Raw genomic sequence first — 19,655 nt, 5'->3', positions numbered from 1 at the left:
CCAACAGTGGAAGGGTAGAGCTTCCTGACCATAGGGGTAGGAGCCAGGAGAATTCCCATCTGTATCTGCACCTAGAGAAATTTCCTCATCATCCTATCCAACATCGGCTTCTTTGAGTCTCCTGGAAGAATGACAGGAGGCTATAGAAGGAGATTTTGAATGCAGTCTCCAAAAACAGGAGATGGGACTCTAGATGGTACCAGGTCAATGGATGTTGAATACTGAGTTCTCAAGAGGAGCTTTGGATCAGATCAACTCGGATCCAAAGTCATCTTTGGAGATCTGAGAGCTGGCATCGATACGAAAGTCTTGAGATCTGTTCTATATTTCTTTTTTGGAGGTTCCGTTAATGACAGAGTGGAAGAGCCAGACAGTCTAGGGGACTTTTTTGAAATCTCCTTAGAAGTAATTTTAACTTGTTGAGCCCCAGTAATTGCTTCCAAAAAGTGTAGGTAGTAAATCTTTTAAGATTAGCTTATTTTTACGATCCATGACAGTTTGCAGGTTAAAATTTTTACATATAGGACAATCTATGTTCAGGTGACCAGGGTCTGTCTATGCTCAGGTGATCAGGGACCAGACAATACACACACAGTTCATCTGCATCTGAGAGTGGAAGCTTATGACCGCACTTCTTACATTTCTTAAACCCAGAAGGGCCTCGTTCAGATATCTAAAGTAGATAAAAAAAAAACAATGGGAATAAAGAAGATTTTTCTTTTTGTTAAAGAAGAGGAAATAAGGGAAAGGGAGGAACAGTACCAACAATGGTACGCAAGAGTACACCGAAAGTGTAGTGAGAAAAGTTAAAGGGATAAGATGGGAAAAAAAAGAAATTATACAAGAAAAGTTAAAAAGAAAAGATGGGAAAAAATTATATGAAAATAACAATGGTATATTAAAAAAAAAAAAGATTAAAAGTAAATAGCAAAAAAAAAAACAAAAAAACGGGAAAAATCACATCTGAATAAAAGCTAGAGAGCTGAGATGATCATGTCTATTTCACGAAAGTGGCAAACAAGATCTAAGATACGTTAGAAGTTGGTGCATTATGGGCAGGGAGCAGCTCGAGTGTTTTTAGGTGGTCACCAGCTATAGTAACATTAGAGTTGGCTTGGACGATCAGATCCGGAACCAATGGTTGAGGAATGAATGAAAGTTGACTTCAGAGACGATCTTTGACATGAAAAAAAAGCCTCAAGAAAATACAGAACCTCCAAAGGGACAAAATCTACTTTACTTTGAGACTAAATACTGACAGAGACTCCAGAGAGTTAAGGTTAAACAAGACCATCATGTGAGACAATGTTGAACATCTATCTCCTCAATGAATAAAAATCCACACTAGAACAAACAGGACTGAAAATTGGTGATTTTATTAAAAAGCAAAAAAATATAACAGGAAAAAATAGCAAAATGTATTCTTGAACAAAAACACAAGGAAATGATCATGATCTATGAAATCTGAAGTTTGACCTGCTAGCAGAAGGGGTCCAACAATTCTGAGGTATGTAAGCCACTGACAATGCCCCACAAGCACAGTATCCTGCCTCAAAAACACAAACGCACAAAATCTAACATTTTAATGAAAAAAAAAAATTTAACTAAAAAATTCAGATAAGCATTTACACATCAACTGTCTTAAAAAGGGATGACAGTCCTACAATTTTAAGTTTCTAGCCAAACACAATACTTTAAAAAAAGAAAAAAAGCATGTCTCCCTCAGAAAATTATGGGTTTCCCCAACTGGGGACCTATCTGCCCATCCTTGAAGGATTCCTATCGGACCAATATTTCCATAGAGCTCACTAAGGGAGCACTCTTCAGCAGCAAAAAAAAAAAAAAAAAAAAAACTCTCAATCTTTTTGCATTCCAATTATCTTTTTATGGAGCTTCCCTTGAGCTCCTGATAGTTGGAGCACATGGAAGGTGCCTTAAGTTCTGTAAAGCTGGTTGGTTACCAGGGGGCAGGACCCATATAGCTGAGGCTATTGCAACAGAGATCTTATATGTTGATCATCATATGATCATTGCAGAACTCATTTATGCAGTCATATGCAGGTTAACTTATTTAGACCTCAACCACTGCAGTTTTGTGAAGGGCAGGTCATATCTCCTGATCCTAGTAGGTTTTTCTGCAAAGGATACAGAGGCTGCAGACAGTGGTTACTCAGTGCTGGCTACTTACACTGGAAAGATCTTTGACACCATCCCCCATGCTGGTACTATTGAAAAACTTAGACAAATTGTAAATTCCTACACTGCCCACTGGACTGCAGACTAGCTATCCAACAGATCCCATGATGTGAAACCTGCTGAGAGCCTCTCTACAGGTAAAACTGTAACTAGTGGGTTACCATAGGTAACAGTGCTGGGCCCTATGTTGTTATTTTGCAGACATTCAAACCCATAAGTATGGAAAATTATGTTTGCTGACGACTACAAGCTAGACAATATTATCTGCTCATCCACCAATTCTAAACAAATCCTGCAAGAGTTAGAATATGTACAACATGGTGTACCAAAAAACAGTCAAGTTAAATGCAAACAAATTGCAACACAATACCAGTGAGCCAAAAAAAAAAAAGGCTTCTTCAGCTTCCTTACAACATTGTACTTGGAAGACTGCTCTTCATTTGGCTCTAACTTCTGCCAAGAGAGTGTCTGAACTTCAGGCTCTCATGGCTGTTCCCCTTTTATTAGTTTTTCATAGTGACAGGGTGCCTCTTTGCACTAATCAGCCTTTTATGCCAAAGGTGGTTAAATAAGTTGTCCCTTAGTCAGTCTATTCATCTTCCTTCCTTTATTCCCTCCCTGCAGTCTGCACTGAGAAGGTTCTTCTCACTTTGGATTTGCACAGACAGCTCAGATATTATTTAGATAAATCTAAAGTTATTTGCAATCTGAGCAACTTTCTGTTTACTTTCACCTCAGGACTTTGATTTTGGCCGTTTCTAAGCAAACTATCTCCTCCTGGCTTTTTAAGACCATTTCCTTTTGTTTCACCTTTCAGTTGTGTCCTGTGGGGTTACTTTTTCCCCTTTTTCAGGAAGTATGGTCTCTCACGAACCAGTGTGATTTGATCCAACAACCTCTGCCTCCCAGGATGCTAGGATAACAGGCGTACGCCACACACCTGGCATGTTATTCAATTCATTGCAAATGTCTTTGCTTGCCTGTAAAGGCACATTCAACAAGGGTAGTTGCCTCCACTGATGCTTTTTTCAAAGGTCTGGATACCAATTTTAACCTTGAGGCTGCTACTTAATCCTCTGTTTATACTTTCACTAAACATTACAAGTTAGATTCTGTTTCCAGGCCCAAAGCAGGCTTTGCCAGGGATATCCTGCATGGGTTTGTGGAGGTTTCTGTGTGCCTTCCTCCTCCCACCTGGCTTCTTCTTGAGCTCTTTTCACTCTCCTTTAGGTGAAGGATACCGGAATGGTGATATGAAACGACATACTGCAGTTGTGTAAAATCTCACTATAATGGTAGATGCCCTTCTCTTCACTGTTGCAGTATTCAGTTCTTCCCTCCTTCCCCCCTCTATCCTGACTCTTGCACTGTGTTCTGGTTATCATACTGGTCAAGGGGTGCTTCTCCCTCCTTTATTTTTCTTTCTGGATGCATATGTTCCTCACTCACCCCGAGGGTATTCTGTTCCTCTTGGGGCTTTTTGAGTTCTGAGTGTCTGTACTTCACCCTTCTGCCCACATCTTGCTCAGGGAGCATACGAATGATCTACTGCGCCTATAAGAGCTGAAGGCTTTGGTATACATAGAAGTATTAGGTTCATACTAGGCTAACCTCCTTTGTAAGTCACTGTTTAAGCCTAGCCAATTACCCCATGAGAAAATCAAACCCTGCACCTTATGTTTGTAAGGTAAACATTTTAACCATTATGCCAACTTCCTACTATATAAACCTACTGGCCACATGTTGGGCTATCCTTGGCAGGTGATCCCTTAGGTGAAGAATACTGCAACAGTGATATGGAAGGATATTATGGGAGAATGTAGCTTTACAGCAATGGCTGTACTTGAGTAATTTTAGAGGTGACTACTGTTAAATGCATACTAATAAATGTGGTATGCAGATACTGCATGGCTTTCTTTAAGTGGAAGAGGCTTATAAACAAACGTTGAAAAAGGAGGAGGACTGGTAGTGAAAAAGGAAAAAGAAAAGTGTAAGCTCTCATAGTAAATCAGCAATCAAGATCCCATACTCTTACACCTCAACATCTACCTTGTAAAAGATAAGAAAAAAGAAGCATTGATGGGCACGAAGTCATGATTACTGGAAGTCAGCAAAGCAGTTTGCAAGTGGTAGGTAGAGAACAGGAGCTAAAATAAATAAAATAAGGCAAATCCCTCAAAAGCAATAAGAAGAATACAGTATTACTATCATCTCTGCTGTGCCACACGTAAGGTCTTTTCTCATTTCTTGAGACTATGAATGTTGCCAGGACATATAAATTACAGGAAAACGGGACTGGTTGCACAGCACAGCCACCCAAAGCATATAAAAAGAGCAGAAGTTACTGCAGTACTGTGGTAAAACAAATTTGAGTATTATGAGAATCAGATATTCAGAAGCTATACAATGCATATTATAATATATACAACTGGGAAAAACAGCAGTACATTCTGAGTAGAACACTATTTAATATTGCACAGGTCTAAACTGCCACACTTTGAAAGCACAACACAGGGGGAAAAAAAAGTTATGCACTTACCATAACATTCCTTCTGTGTTGCCCATTTTCATTCTTCCTCAAGTGATGGGTTCAGATCCTAGACTCAGATCCAACTCAGCTGCTTCCATCAGATCATCGAAAACTAGAACTCAAGCAACTCCTTTATTCATAATGCCCCACCAACTTAATGGGATCAGAGGAATTGGAGGGTAAGCATAAAGGAGACCCGTGGGCCAATCGTGAATCAAAGGGGGAAAGAGGGCAAAGTAGCTGCTGCATTTTGTGTTTGAGGGGGAGGCGAAAAGGTCGCAGCATGGCTGGCCCCAACGGCTGAAAATTTCCACCGTCACACTCGGGTTGAGACACCACTCATGAGGATGGAGAATGCATATGCTCAGCCTGTCCGCAATCACATTGGAGCTCCATGGGATATGCTTTGCGATCAGAAAGCGGTTGGAAGCTATCGCCCACTGCCAAATTCTCATGGCTTCATGACATAGGGGGTAGGATTTGTTTCCTCCCTGTTTGTTTATGTACCAGACCACAGACATGTTGTCTGACTGGACAGCAATCGTTCTGGACAGAAGGAGCGAATGGAAAACTTGCAACGCCAATAGCACTGCTCTTAACTCCAGGACATTGATATGCAAGTTGAACTCTACATTGGACCACGTGCCTTGGACTGACTTTCCCTGGAAGTGGAACCCACCCCATCAGGGAAGCATCCGTGTTCACCGTGGCATTTGGCCAGGGAGCCTGGAAGGGGCAGCACCAAAGATTTTCATCTATACTCCTCCACAAGACGAGATCTTGTTTGCAAGTGTTGGTGATGAGAATCTGTGAGCTCAGGGGGTGAAGACTGGGTATCCACTGGGCCTGAAGGAGCCATTGTAGTAATCTCATGTGTAGTCTGGCTAAGGGAACAATAGGGATGGCTGCAGCCATAGACCCTAAGGCTTGGAGAACTTCCCTTGCAGACACCTTTCTGCGACAGAGTATCACTTGAACCTGTGCCCTTAATCTCTGAAGCCTGTGAAAAGGAAGTGAGATCAGGCTTGACTGGGTGTTGAATATTGCCCCTATGAATTCCAATTGTTGTGAGGGTTGAAGGTTGGATTTCTCCCAATGTATGGTGATGCCCAGTGACTCCTCTAGAACCCGGGTGTAGCGGAGGGCCCTGATCAGTAGACGCTTGGTGGGGGCGGAGAGGAGCCAATAGTCTAAGTACGGAAACACCTGGAATCCCTTAAGTCTCAGATGCGGTTACCACTGCAAGGCATTTCGTGAAAACTCTGGGGGCAGTCGAGTGACCGAAAGGCAGGGCTCTGAACTGGTAGTGATTGGCTCCCAACCGGAGGCGAAGGAGGCTCCTGGAGCACTTGTCCATCCCAGAGATCTAATGAGCACATCCACACACCCTCCCGCAGAAAGGGAAGGATGGTTTGAATCGTGACCATGCAGAACTTGGTCTGAACTACCGCTTTGTTTAGTTGGCCAGAGATCCAAAATGGGCCTCCAGTCCCTGGTTTTCTTTGGCACCAAAAAGAATCTCGAGTAGAACCCTGATCCGCACTGATCTGGGGGGACCTGTTGGATGGCTCGTTTTGTGACACTGCTTTGGTATTTCGGAAGCTGCTTCCTCCCTTTGACTGTGTTGAACATCAGGAAGGGATTTCAGTGGTCTTGGATAAGATATTAGAGGAATATGGTAGCCTCTGGTAATGATTCTCTGTGCCCAATGATCATTTTTTATAGAGAGCCAGGCAACTTGGTGCAGAGAAAAAAACGCGCCCCGACTGCTTCCAGAGGAAAGCAATCGGGCAGCGCTTCAGGAGCACTGATGCAGTCTACCTGAGAAGGAATCTCTGGAGCCCTGGTTCCGGGAACCCCCTCTGCCTCAAAAGGGAAATCTTCCATTAATGGAATCTCCTCTGCCTCTGGAGGAGTTCTCACCACGTGCGTCATGGAAAGGACCTTGAGACTTCTTGTGCCACATCTTCCCACTCCTCTGATTCCTGGTGAAGGAATGCTGAGGTTTGGAAAAGCATAGGCCGATGGCAGACGAGGTCTTTCCGCCTTGCTCGCACCTGGCTAATGTATCCTTGACCTTAGCACTGAACAGAGCTGATGGTTCGATAGGGGCATTTAAAAAGGAAGACTTGAAGGAGTCCTCGAGGTCACAAATGCGAATCCAGGAGTGGCGTCTCATGACTACGCCTGCACCTGCAGCTCTAGCCACTCCTTTGGTTGCGTGCGACAGCAACTTCATGGATGAATTGAATATTGACTCTAGGGTGGCAAGTTGGGAAGCAACTTTATCTAGTGCTCCATCCGATACTTGGCCCGCGAGGGTTCCAGAAAGTTTGGAGATAAGATCTCTGGAGCCTCGTAAAATGTGCCAAAATGTTCAGAGACCTAACTGCAAAGGTCGCTGATGCAAAAACTCGCTTCCCTAACCTCTCCACTGCCTGGGACTCTCTGTTGGGCAGGTGAACAGCAGAACTCACTTCCGCAAGTTCCTTTTTCTTGGCTGCCGCCACCATCACAGAATCCACTGACAAACCTCTAGACCAGTGGGGTTGATCTTCTGGAGGGGAGAGCACCTTATCTGATCTCCTAAAGATGGCCTCAATGGTGTCCGGATTCTTCCATGCCTGCTGCTCGATGAACTTAACCAACTCATCGGGGGGGGGTCACCCAAGAATTAGAGGGCCGGCAGCGAAAGGCCTGCAGGAATACGGATTCCTCCAAGGAAGGATTGGAGGGCTTCCAGTCACCCCTCTGTTTCAAGATTTCCATGATGTCTCCGAAGGAGACATCATCAGGGGGTGACCATGGGGATCCTTCCCCATCATCGTAGTCTGTATCTTCTGTGAGGGACTCCTCGTACACGCCCATTTCTGAGGGGGTTCTTCGGTGGGAGCATCTGAAGAAGACTCAGAAAGGGAAATACACTGAACAGGGGTTTCCTGGGCATTGTGCTCTTGGAGTCCTGGGAGGGGGGCCTTTGACAGCTGCATCTCAGAAGGAACTGGGGAGATAACTGATGGAGGATTGCTAGAAGCAAGCACCCTGTCCATCACCTGGAAAGCGGGCTCACCCAAAGTGGAGTGGGAGCCCAGAACTGAAGAAGACAAAATCGGAACCGGGGTCACAGCCTGCTCCACACGGTCCGCCCTCGGGGACGGAGGCTCAAGCAAACTCGGAGCGGTAGTTACCCTCGGGACCGACAACACAGTCGGAACCAAGACTGGAACCAGAGGTTCCATCCCCCAAGCATGAGATTGAGGGAGGGTGGGTTCTGACAGAACCAACACCCAAAGGGGCCTTGGGGCCTCAGACACTGTCGTTGTTGGTGCCAAGGAAGGGGGTCCTCTAGAAAATGTCGGCTATATGAGCCTTGGATCCAAGGGAGGAGAGTATGTAGGGGTCGCTGGAGTAATAGACCCAAAGCCTGGAGTGGGATAGGGTCTAGGCAAATTCGAAATTCCCCTGGTGGTCAGCAGCTGGTCAAAAAGGTGCACTACATCCCATTCAGAAAGGCTCCTGGTGGATCTTACCGATGCCCCTGAGGGGGAATCAGGCCGGTCCAAAAAGGGGCTGTAGGCTTGTCTGGCAAATGGCTCCACAGACGACGAATATCAGGTCCGTGGTGTATCACAGAATGGCACCGACAATTCCAACTTAGAAACCGGCAACAATGGTATGGTTGGAGCTAAAAAAGGACTTGTAGCCTTAGTCATAACAGAGGTGGATGTCAAAAACGGTTCCGACGTTGTCGGAACTGACACTGGAGCAGAGGAGGGCGACGTCGGTGCCGAGACAGAAACAAACTGATTGGATCCGAGGTAGTAGATGGTGCCGTAGTTGTCGGTGCCAGGTAGGCACCCAAGAGGCGACCTCGGTAAGCTTCACTGGAGCCGAACTCAGAACTGATGTAGTCAGAAACGAGGAGGCAGTACGGTGCTCAGAGGAAGACTTTTGGGCCTTGTGCTTACAGCTTTTACCTCTGTCACCGACCGGTGAAGAGGGGTCTGAGTGAGGACGGTTCTTGTCCACAGAAGGAGGGGATGAGACCTCCATTGCAGAAATAGCCTCCAAAAAGGGCGATGCAAGCAGGCCCTTCAAAATCAATTTATTCCGGCATTCATTCAGCGTCCGCTGACTGAAGCTAGCACAAATATCACATGGGGGTTTCACCGACAAATGCGGAACCCCCAAACAGTACACACGTTTCATGAAGGTTGCTATTCAGAAGTTTCCCACTGCAAGAAGAGCAGTGTTTAAACCCAGTAGTTCCCTTCTTCTCAGACATAACAGTACACACTCTCACAAAAAAGGAAAAGCGTGAGGACAGTGGAGAAAATGAAGAAAGTAAAGAGAGAAGGAATACTAACAATGGTAATAAGATACCACAAGGGTAGAAAGTTCAAACTACCATCAATGGTACGAAAGGGATACCTGTGGGCAGAGCTGAGAATAAAAAGATATCAAAGAACAAGCTATAAATGAGAAAAAACTTTTACAAAAACTTGTAAATGTATAAGATAAATCACTTGGCTGGAGAGCTTGGTAAAATGCTGCTATATAGCTGCGTGGCAAACGAGATCTGAGGTAACTGAGTAAAGGGCATTGTGGGTAGCAGCTTAGTTCGAGAGTTTTTGGTGCACACAAGCATGGTATAAGGCCGACTCGGTTCTGAGTGCTCGGAACCAAACCCATCAGTGATGAATAGGAAGAAGATTAACAACTTCAGATGGTATTTCATAAAGTGTTTGTGTTTGGAATGCATCCACAGAATGCTCTACTGGAGAGGACAGAAATGTACAAACACTACTGTAACTGTTTAAATGTATATGTTAACAGAGGAAAATGGAGGGTTAACCTCAGTCCAGCAAACCTTAGGAAAATATCTGAAATTAAATTACTTTACAGGCTAGGCTGGAGACACAATGTCTATAATAGGAAAACGTTCTGTATTGTCTTTAAGGTGAAGTAATTACTGGTCTTAAAAGCATGAAGGAATGCAATTGTTTTATGACTTCCAGCATCTGCCAGAGATCTGCCAAGAAGCCCTTGTCTGTATATTTTTACAGGTAGACGCTAAATACTGCCAGCTTCATCAATGGTTGTTTGGCCTGGGAACTAGCAGTCAGATGACAAAAAATTTCGTCATTCTGCAACTACCTCAGAAGTAATATTTTAGATATTAATTGAGAAGTCTCTTAGTGAGACAGGGCATTCTGCATTCTCTCTTGGACCTGACAACAACTAGAAGATCCATTCACCACATCTGCCTTGTTCTATTAGTAAGCTCTTAGGTTACAGTAATTCTCAGATTCAGTCAGGAATATAGTGAAGCTTAGTTTAGATATTTTTCTTTATTTATTTGAGACTGTCCTGCAATATTGTTTTAAACATTGCCTGTGGTTTTGAACCATTATGTCACTGTGAATATATACATTTAGTATTGTCTTGTTAATTTATTATTTATTATTAAATATATTTAAACCTTTCATTGTGGCTGATCTGTGGAGAGATATTTACGTTTTGAGAGTACTTGCATATTTATTTGGTGACACTGTGTGGACCACTGCTAACAGCCTTGCCCTGGTCAAACTATCATTTATATTAGTATTAATATTACACAGTAGGACTGAACACCTCTTAAGGGCCTTAAAGTAGCTGATAAGGAGTAGAGTGATGGCAGAGCTAACTACCTTATAGTCTGGGAAGAAGGGGGCATAGCTAGAAAGCATGTACCAGCCTTTCCCAGGTGTTTTTGTGTGTGTAAATCAAACCTCAAAGAGTGTGTGTGTCAGCCACTTGGGCAGGGACATGAAGCACTGGTTCGACAGAGAGGGTGCTGGAGGTCTTAGCTTGGTCACTCAGCCAAGATCTCAATTCTATAGCTGTGCCAGTGAGAAGTCTTACTGGGGATCTGGATGAAGAGCGAGAAACCAGTCCCGGGTTGACTGTGCCCAGTGTGTGCTCTTAAGGGAAACTGCACTTGATGCAGAGAGCTGCATCTGGAAATACTGTGGGTGTACCAGTCATCCTCCCAGTGTTATGTCCCCTACTAGTGCCACTGGTGAGGAGTGAGGCTCTTTAATTACTGGTCCAGTGGACAGTCATCACAGGGGTAGAATGACTGCAGCAGCTATTAAACCCAGAGCCTGAACTATTAATCTTGCTGGTGGAAAAGTTATATCTAAAGTCCTGGACCTGTTGTCTTAGAAATATTATATGATGCTTTGGTAAGGAAGCCACTTGTGCCCAGCTGTGTCCCTATGAATTCTAGGTTTTGAACTACAATCAAGTTTGACTTTGCCAAATTTATTGTGAAGCCAAGGTGTTTGAAGATCTTTACTGGATAATTCCTGGCCTGCAGTAGTTGATGCCTTGGTGCAGTGAGGAGCCAATCATCTAGATAGGGAAACACCTACAATCCTTTTAGCCCCAAATGAGCCGCTACTACTGTCAAGCATTTAGCAAAAACCCAGGGGGGGGGGGTTGTGGCGAGTCCAAACCTTCTGGAGTGCCTGTCTGTTTTGAAATGAAAGTACATGCCTTGAAGATCCTCCAAGAACATCCAATCTTCCTTGTGCAGAAGTGATAGAATGGACTGAAACGTAACCATTCAGAAATTTGATTTCTTGATGAACTGATTCAAGTTGCTGATGTCCAATACAGGTATTAGGTCCCCTGTTTTCTTTGCACTAAAAGGAAGCGAGAATAAGTTCTGAATCCTCTTTGTTCAGTCATCACCTCTTGGATGACTTTTTTGTACAAGTTTTTGGATTTCTTGAATAGCGTACTCCCTCAGAGTAGGTGGTACAGTGGGAAGTATTCTCCAGGGACCTAGAGGAAGTAGGGAAAAGGGAATGCAATAACCTCTGGATATAATGTTTACCACCCAGGTACTGTTTGTTATGTTTCTCCAGGCTTCTAGCTGCAAGGACAGACAACCCCCGACTGCCTCCAGAATGGAACAGTCAGGCAGCACTTCAAGAGCACTGATAGGGTCTGTCAGGAAAGGGTTCCCTGAAACCCTGATTTTGCAGGAACCCTCTGCCATTAAATCGACCTCCTCTGAAACTGGAAGAGGTGTCCATGCAAGGGTCTGGGAAAGATCTTTTAGACATTCTGAACCAAGTTTTTTTTCCCTCCTCGCTGATTCCTTGAGAAGGTTCTCAGAGGCAGAAAACTTGATCTGCACTGCAGGGTATTCCCTTCTTGTTCAATGCAGGTTAGCGTGTCTTTTACTAATGGTCCAAATAGGAACCATCAAAGGTGGCATTAATAAATGATGCGTTGAAGGGCTCCGGAAAGTCACAAAGCTGCATCCAGGCATGTCATCTAATGCCTATGCCTGCACCGGCTACTCGCGAGGTGCGTTCTGCTGTGTGTGAAATCAATCTAATTGAGGAATTTGCAAAGGAGGAAAGAGTAGCCAATTGGGGAGAAACCTTCTTCACGTCCTCCTCTGACATGGTCTCCGCAAGAGAGGTGGGTGGCTTCTTGACCAGATCTCTCTGTAAACGGATGAAGTGCGCCAAATAGTTTAACAATCTCAGAGTGAAAGTAGCTGAGGCATAAATGTGCTTTCCCTGTCTGACCAATAACCTAGACTCCTTGTTTGGCAGATGGACAACAGAGCTTTGTTTGGCTAGCTTTTTCTTCACGGCTGCTGCAACAGCTGCATCAACTGGATCACCTTTGCTCCAATGTGGACAACTGGAAGGTGGGCTGAGAAACCTATCGGGGTGCTTAGGAATAGGCTCAACCATGTCCATTTTCTTCCAGGCCCGGCAGTAAACTAAATCTATCAGGGCATCCACCAAGGGAGATACCCAGGACATTGATGGGCCCACCTCAAAAGCCTCCAGGAACACCGATTCCTCAAGAGGAGGTTGGAAGGACCAGCCACTTTTCTGCCTAAGGAGTTCCAGGATGTCTCCAAAAGAGATATTGTCGGGTGGTGATCGGGGAGATCCTTCTACCTCATCGAAATTGGTGTTCTCCATGACAGACTCCATTGGCGAGTCTATATGCCTCCTTTTACACTTTTTCTTCCAAGGGACCTCCTCCATGGTGTGTTCCAGAAAGGTATCAAAGAAGGGGGGCTCCCTGGGGAGAAGTGGTCTGGAGGTTCCACGGGGCAGGCTGACCTATGACAGGCATGAAGGACCCAGTGCTCACATCCGATGAAGGGACACATGGGAGTGAGGAGATGCTTCTCTGATCCTAGAGAAAGCCCTTTATGCAACCCGGAAGGCTGACAGACCTGAGGACACCCTCTCCCTCTCCCTTGGGGCCAAAGTTAATGAAGAGGAGAGAGCAGAGTCAGCTATGGATCCGAGGTCTCCTGAAAGAACCAGATCTGAGCTGTCGAGAGCCAAAGCCCCAAGGGAAGTGACAGATCTGACAATGTCAGAGCTGAAAGCAACCCCCCCCCCCCACCCAGAGTCTGTGCAGACATCTTGGATCAGAAAAAAAGGAGCAGGGCTGGTCTTGGACATAGCTGGAGTTGAGATAGCTGGAGTTGAGATAGGGAGCTATCTCGGACCAACCTCGACTCCCTCTTAGGAAACCAGGATCCTGGGTTTCAAAAACGAAGGGACGGATCAGAAAAGGAATCTGTAAAATAGGAGATGGAGCACTCACTGATCCAAGATGGGATGTAGATGGCAGGATCCTCATCTGGATCTACGTCCTGAGGAACCTCAGCATCATCCTGTCCATACTGGCCTCAGTGAGATTTTGGGAAGACCTGGAGAAGGATGCCAAGGAAATATGCCTGGATTTTGCTGGCATGTGGAATGATTTGTCAGGAAGTGCTGAAGAAACTGGTTCAATTTGAAAAGCTGGTAGACTTGTCTTAATAGTAGGATCCAAAGGCTTCGGATCCGAAGACTATGTCCCTGAAGTAGGAGAACTGGTAATAAGGATAAGACTGTCGTGATCAGAGGCCCTAGGATCCGAAAGAGACTTTGATCCACCTGGGGCCGAAGCAATAGGATCCAATGAGGTCTTAGGACCTGACTGGTTTGTGACACTAGGATCCACAGACAGATCTGAGGATGCTTTTGGATTAGACGTTTTTCTGGTTGCACTGAAGCCCTCAGTCTTTTCTGGCTGGGCTCTAAAGACTCCCTTGGAGAAACCGAAAGGGATCTTTTACAGCCTACATACTTCGAGGGGGACTGACGCCTGAAGAAGAGGATGCAGGCAAACGGCCTTTCAGTATTAATTTATTCCAGTGGTCGGCCAAGACCTGGCAGTTAAAGGCCGCACACACCAAGCAGTTAGTGTCCAAATGCACTGAGTCTAAGCAATACATGCACTTCTTGTGGGCTTCTGAATTTGGGATCTTATGCCCACAAGAAGCGCATCGTTTAAAGCCTGCAGGCCTCTCAGCCATTTCTAGAAGCTGAAAACCTACTAAAAAAGAACAAGACAATAACAACAAGAAAACAAACAAAAAAAAAACAACCCTGAGATTCTATACTATAAAGATCTTAAGGTTAAACTTATTTATTTTTAAGAATAGGGAAAGGAGTGCCAACGGCATTAAATGAAGGAAGAGAAGAGTTCTAAGGTCCCTAATGCCCTCAAGATTCTAACAAGGAAGGGGAGGAGGAAAACAGAGAACAATTTACTTATATATATATATATATATATATAATAATTCGAAAGTTAGAACATTTAATTCGAAAGTTAGAACATCTCTCCAAAACTTATCTCCCAATAACAAAAAGTCCTGAGACTCTGGAACTATGTTTGTGCACAAAGCAAGACAAACAAGATCTGGGGAGTTAGAGAAGGTGCAGTGCATTATGGGAAGATGAAGGAGCTTGAGACTCTGATCCTAAGTCAGGAAAAAGTACCAGATGTCAGATCAGAGACCCATCAGTGAGTAAGAATGAAAAGGACAACATCACATACAAAGTTTCAGTAAAACACGGCATCCTCCCCCCTTTTTAATTACCACTTTTAGATTTTTTTTTTTTTTTTAAGTATCAAACAGGGCAATATGAACTATTCGTGGAACCGTTTTAGTCACAACCTATGACAAAACAGCAGTAACAAGTTTCACTAACTATATAAATATTCTGCAATAAAAGAACATATATGAAATTAGTAAAACATTAGCGCATATGTACAATAAAACAGACGTAGCTATAGTTTTTCAAACTGATAGACAAGCAGAGTAGCAACAGACACTACAACCTAGTATGTTTACTATACGGTGCTGATATTACATGCCAATATCCAATCAGAGAATACCCTTTTAAAACAGTTCAGAAATTAACTTGCACTGTTTCTGATACTGTTCAAACTTTGGTCTAGGAAAATAAGGAACTCACAGTCTTTCACTTAGTCTATGCTTCATGTTAAATAAAATACTAAAAATGACGCCAAGAATGTGTGTAAATTTCTATACATAACTGTGTGATGGCACACAACATATGCTGACGAACATAAAAGCAGCATTTTTTGGTCCACAATGCAAATAATTTGGAAAGTTAAACAATTTTTTTCCAACTCCATCATGAGCAACATACAGCATGCAGAACTTTTAGTTATGTACTCACCATAACTTCAGATGTTTGGGATCCATCTCGCCTACATTCTGACTGATGGGTTCGGAGCCGATCCCTCGGCTCCGACTCGGCACGCTTATGCCAAAGAGCGAAGTCTCTTATTGGCTGAGCTTACTATATCCCAGGATGCACCACTACCAGTCCCCCAGATCTAGTTTGTCCGCATACATGCACACATGCACGCACTGCTTATATAACATCGTCAGATGAAACAAGATAAAAACAGTAGAACTCAAAACCGTTCAATCTCTTCTGATCTCCAAGGCCAGGGGAAGGAGGGTGGGTATTAGGAATGTGGCGAGATGGATCCCAAACATCTGAAGTTATGGTGAGTACATAACTAAAAGATGTTATGTGATCCTATCTCGCCTACATTCTGACTGATGGGACAGCGTCCCTAGCACCTGAATCCTGGGTGGCTCACTGGAAAACACTCCTGAGTACCGTGGAACCAAATGATGCTCGCCCTTTAGATGCCACATCCAATTTATAGTGGGAAATGAAAGTGCGGATTGGACCAAGTAGCCGCAGCACAAATCTCAGAAATAGCGTGCTTGGAATGAAAGGCTATAGAAGTAGCCATAGCTCTGGTAGAGTGGGCTTTGATAGATGTTGTAAGTTGCTTATTTGAAGAGGAATAAGCCTGAGTTATACAATCTCTAATCCATTTGGAGATAGTAGCTTTTGTGATGGTTTTACCCAATTTATTGTCTGAGAAGGACACAAACAACTGGTCTGATTTACGAATTTGCTGAGTCCTGTCTAGATAGAAGCGCAATTGCCTGTGAACATCCAATTTATGGAGAGTGTATTCTGCTTCATTGGAGAATTTTGGAAAAAAAAAACTGGTAGCTCTAGAGATTGTTGGAGACAGAGATTAGAACAGACCTTTGGGACAAAAGATGGGTTAGGCCTAAGTGATACTCTATCCTTGTGAAAAATCAAGTACGGTGGTTTGATAGATAGGGCTTGAAGCTCTGAAACTCTTCTTGCAGAGGTAATTGCAACTAAGAAGGCAGTTTTCCAAGACAGATATTTTAACTCACATGTAGCAGCCGGTTCGAAAGGGGAAGATGTTAATGCACGAAGCACCAAATCAAGATCCCACGGAGGCAGGATGAAAAACTGGGGTCTTAACAGCCCCGCACCTTTAATGAAAGTTTTGCATAATCTGCTGCTCATCAACGGTGGATCCATGGATTCGTGAAATTTAGAGATAGCTGCCAGTTGGACTTTAATAGTAGATACTGAAGATCCTTGATTAAACAAGGATGTTAAAATTTCAAAACCTCTGGGATCGGGGCAGTGATAGGGTCTAAGCCCCTGAGTTGAGCCCAAATAGCAAACCTCTTCCACTTACTGAGGTACAATTTCTTAGTGGTGGGTTTGTGGGCCGAAGATAAAATGTGAATAACTTCCGGGTCTAAGGTGTGATTTCTGACTAAGGTCGGAAGTGGAGGAGCCAAGCTGTCAACTTCAAAGTGTGAAGGGACTGGTGTTGTCGCCCCGACTGATGAATTAGCAGATCCGGAGTTAGATCTAAAACCCACGGATCGTCCACCGCATGTTTCTTCAGGTAGGGAAACCATACCTGACGAGGCCAGTGCGGAGCAATTAGTATCATTGTGGACCCCAATTGAGAAGCTTTCTGTATGACTTTGGGGAGAAGTGGAATCGGAGGAAAGGCATAAAGTAGCCCTGTTGGCCATAGTTGTGCTAGAGCATCCATAGTTGCTTCTCCCTGATGTGGAGTCAAGGTGAAGAACCTTTTGCACTTTGTACTTTGTGGTGTTGCAAACAGGTCGCAGCACGGCGTCCCCCATCTTCTGAAAACCTGAGCTGCTACTGTTTCGTTCAGGGACCACTCGTGAGGAGAGAGAATTGTCCTGCTTAATCTGTCTGCCAATATATTTGATTTCCCCGGAATGTGGGTCGCTACCAAGAAACGGCTGGTAGCTACAGCCCATTCCCACACCCTCATGGCCTCTCTGCAAAGGGGGTAAGATCTGGTCCCTCCTTGTTTGTTTAGATACCAGACCACCGACATGTTGTCTGTGTGGATGGCGATGATGCCCTGAGGGAGAAACTTGTGTAAGGCCTGTAGGGACAGAAGTACAGCCCTCATCTCCAATACATTGATGTGGAGAAAAGTTTCGTCTGGAAGCCAGGAACCCTGAACTAACCTGCCCAGACAATGCCCCCCCCCACCCTATCTGGGAGGCATCTGTCGTCAGGGTGACCACTGGAGGGGGAATAACAAAAGGACTTCCCTGATTTAGATTGGATGTCTGAAGCCACCAGCGAAGGTCCCGTTTGCACGTTTCTGTAATCATAATGGGGTGATTGAGGGGAAGATCCTGAAAGGACCATTGAGTCGATAATAGCCACTGAAGGACCCTCATGTGCAATCTTGCCAGAGGAACTAGAAGAACCGTGGCAGACATCGAACCTAAAAGTTGCAGGACCATCCTGGCTGGGGCCTTGGATCTTGAAAGCAGGGCTTGAACTTGGCCTTGTAAAGTTTGGATCCTTTCGATAGGAAGAAAAACGCGCATCAATTTTGAGTCTATCTCTGCTCCTATGAACCTTATGCGCTGAGAGGGCAGCAAGACAGACTTTGACCAATTGAATGTAATTCCCAGGGTAGCACCCAGGGAAAAGGTGGCTTTGAGGTTGTCCATTAGTAGATGACTGGTGGTGGCAGTCAGGAGCCAGTCGTCCAGATAGGGAAACACTTGGAATCCAAGACTCCTCAGGTGAGCAGTTACTACTGCCAAACATTTGGTGAACACCCTGGCGGCTGTGGTGAGACCAAAGGGCAGAGCACAAAATTGGAAATGACTGTCTCCCAGGCTGAAGTGCAGATACTTCCTGGACGCCCGATGTATCGGTATGTGATAATAGGCGTCCTTGAGATCTATGGAGCACATCCAAACATCCTTCTCCAATAATGGGAGAATGGATTGTAACGTGACCATTCGGAATTTGGATTTCGTGACGGATTGGTTTAGTCTGCTGAGATCCAATATTGGTCTCAGGTCCCCTGTCTTTTTTGGCACTAAAAAGAACCTTGAGTAATTTCCGGATCCGATCTGGTCTGTGGGGACCGGTTGGATGACTCCTTTTTCTAGCAGCTTTAAAGCTTCTGCGGCTGCAATTTCCCTTTGACTGGGTGGTGGGTCCGGGATTTTTTTGGACGGTGGGGGTGAGTGCATGAAGGGAATGGTGTAACCTCCGGCAATAATCCGAAGCACCCATCTGTCCTGAGTGATTGACTCCCAGGCTTTTAGGTCCTTGGCAAACCGGCACCCGACTGGCTCCGGAGCAGCACAGCCGGGCAATCCCTCATGAAGTGTGGGAGGCTGAAGAGCCACGAAAGGACTCGCGGTCTCCAGAATTGCGGCGCCCTCTGCCGCCTCTGGGACGGCGTCTCCCAGAAAAATTTCCCCGTCCTCTGCCTCTGGAAGGGGAATCTTCCTGCTGTTGGTGGAAAAACTTACGTGATTTGCAGAACCACATCTTCCCTCCTCCTTTAGCCTTGGGATAAGGCCGAAAGGGAGTGGAATAACGTGCACCTACGGCAGATAAAGTTTTTCCTTCTTGCTCACAGCGGGTAAGAGTGTCTTTAACCTTAGGTCCAAACAAAGAGGACCCATCAAAGGGAGCGTCGGCGAAGGAAGACTTGAAGGCCTCCATAAAATGACACAACGGAGCCAGGCTTGTCTCCGTGAGCCACGCCTGTGCCTGCCGCTCTACCGCCCTTCGCCGCATATGAAATGAGCCTCATGGACGAGTTAGAAATTGAAGCAAGGATAGCCAACTGAGAGCTAACCGACTGGGCTAGCTGCTCAGGTAGGTTACCTGAGAGGGAATCTGACAGCTCTTTGACCAGATCCCTCTGAAGCCTAGTAAAATGTGCCAAATAATTCAGGGACCTTAAAGTAGTCCATGCTCCTAGACTCCTTATTAGGAGGATGGACGGACGTTGAAGCCTCTGCCATGTCCTGTTGTGTAGCAGATGCCACCACCATGGCATCTACAGCCACGCCTTTGGTCAGGAACTCCTTCTCGGGTGGGGCAGACAAAAATTTGTTAGGACGAGAAGGGACTGGTTCCACGGTATCTGGATGTTCCCACGCCCTCCGACAAACTAAATCCAGGAGCTCGTCGAAGGGCGGAGACACCCAGGAGGCGGAGGGCTGAGCCCCAAAGGCCTTGAGAAGCACTGACTCATCAGCAGAGGGGGGTTTGGATATCCAGCCGCCTCGTTGTTTGAGGATCTCTAAGATGTCTGCAAATGAGACATCATCCGAGGACGACTTCGGGGACCCTTCCGCATCATCAAGATCAGT

The 19,655-nt window shown here is 45.1% G+C and overlaps 1 protein-coding gene across 2 annotated transcripts in view; it reads right to left on the bottom strand.

Annotated features, from left to right (window-relative positions):
• CEP152 (centrosomal protein 152) overlaps nucleotides 1-19,655 on the bottom strand; it is a 2,961,597-nt gene that overhangs the window by 1,356,867 nt on the left and 1,585,075 nt on the right. The gene's annotated exons all lie outside the window — the stretch shown is intronic.

Source organism: Protopterus annectens, chromosome 7.part0 (genome assembly GCF_019279795.1).
Source record: "Protopterus annectens isolate FY-2018-M chromosome 7.part0, PAN1.0, whole genome shotgun sequence".
NCBI classification, from domain to species: Eukaryota; Metazoa; Chordata; order Ceratodontiformes; family Protopteridae; genus Protopterus; species Protopterus annectens.
Note: the sequence above shows the minus strand (reverse complement) of the source record. Positions and strands in the feature narration are given on the sequence as shown.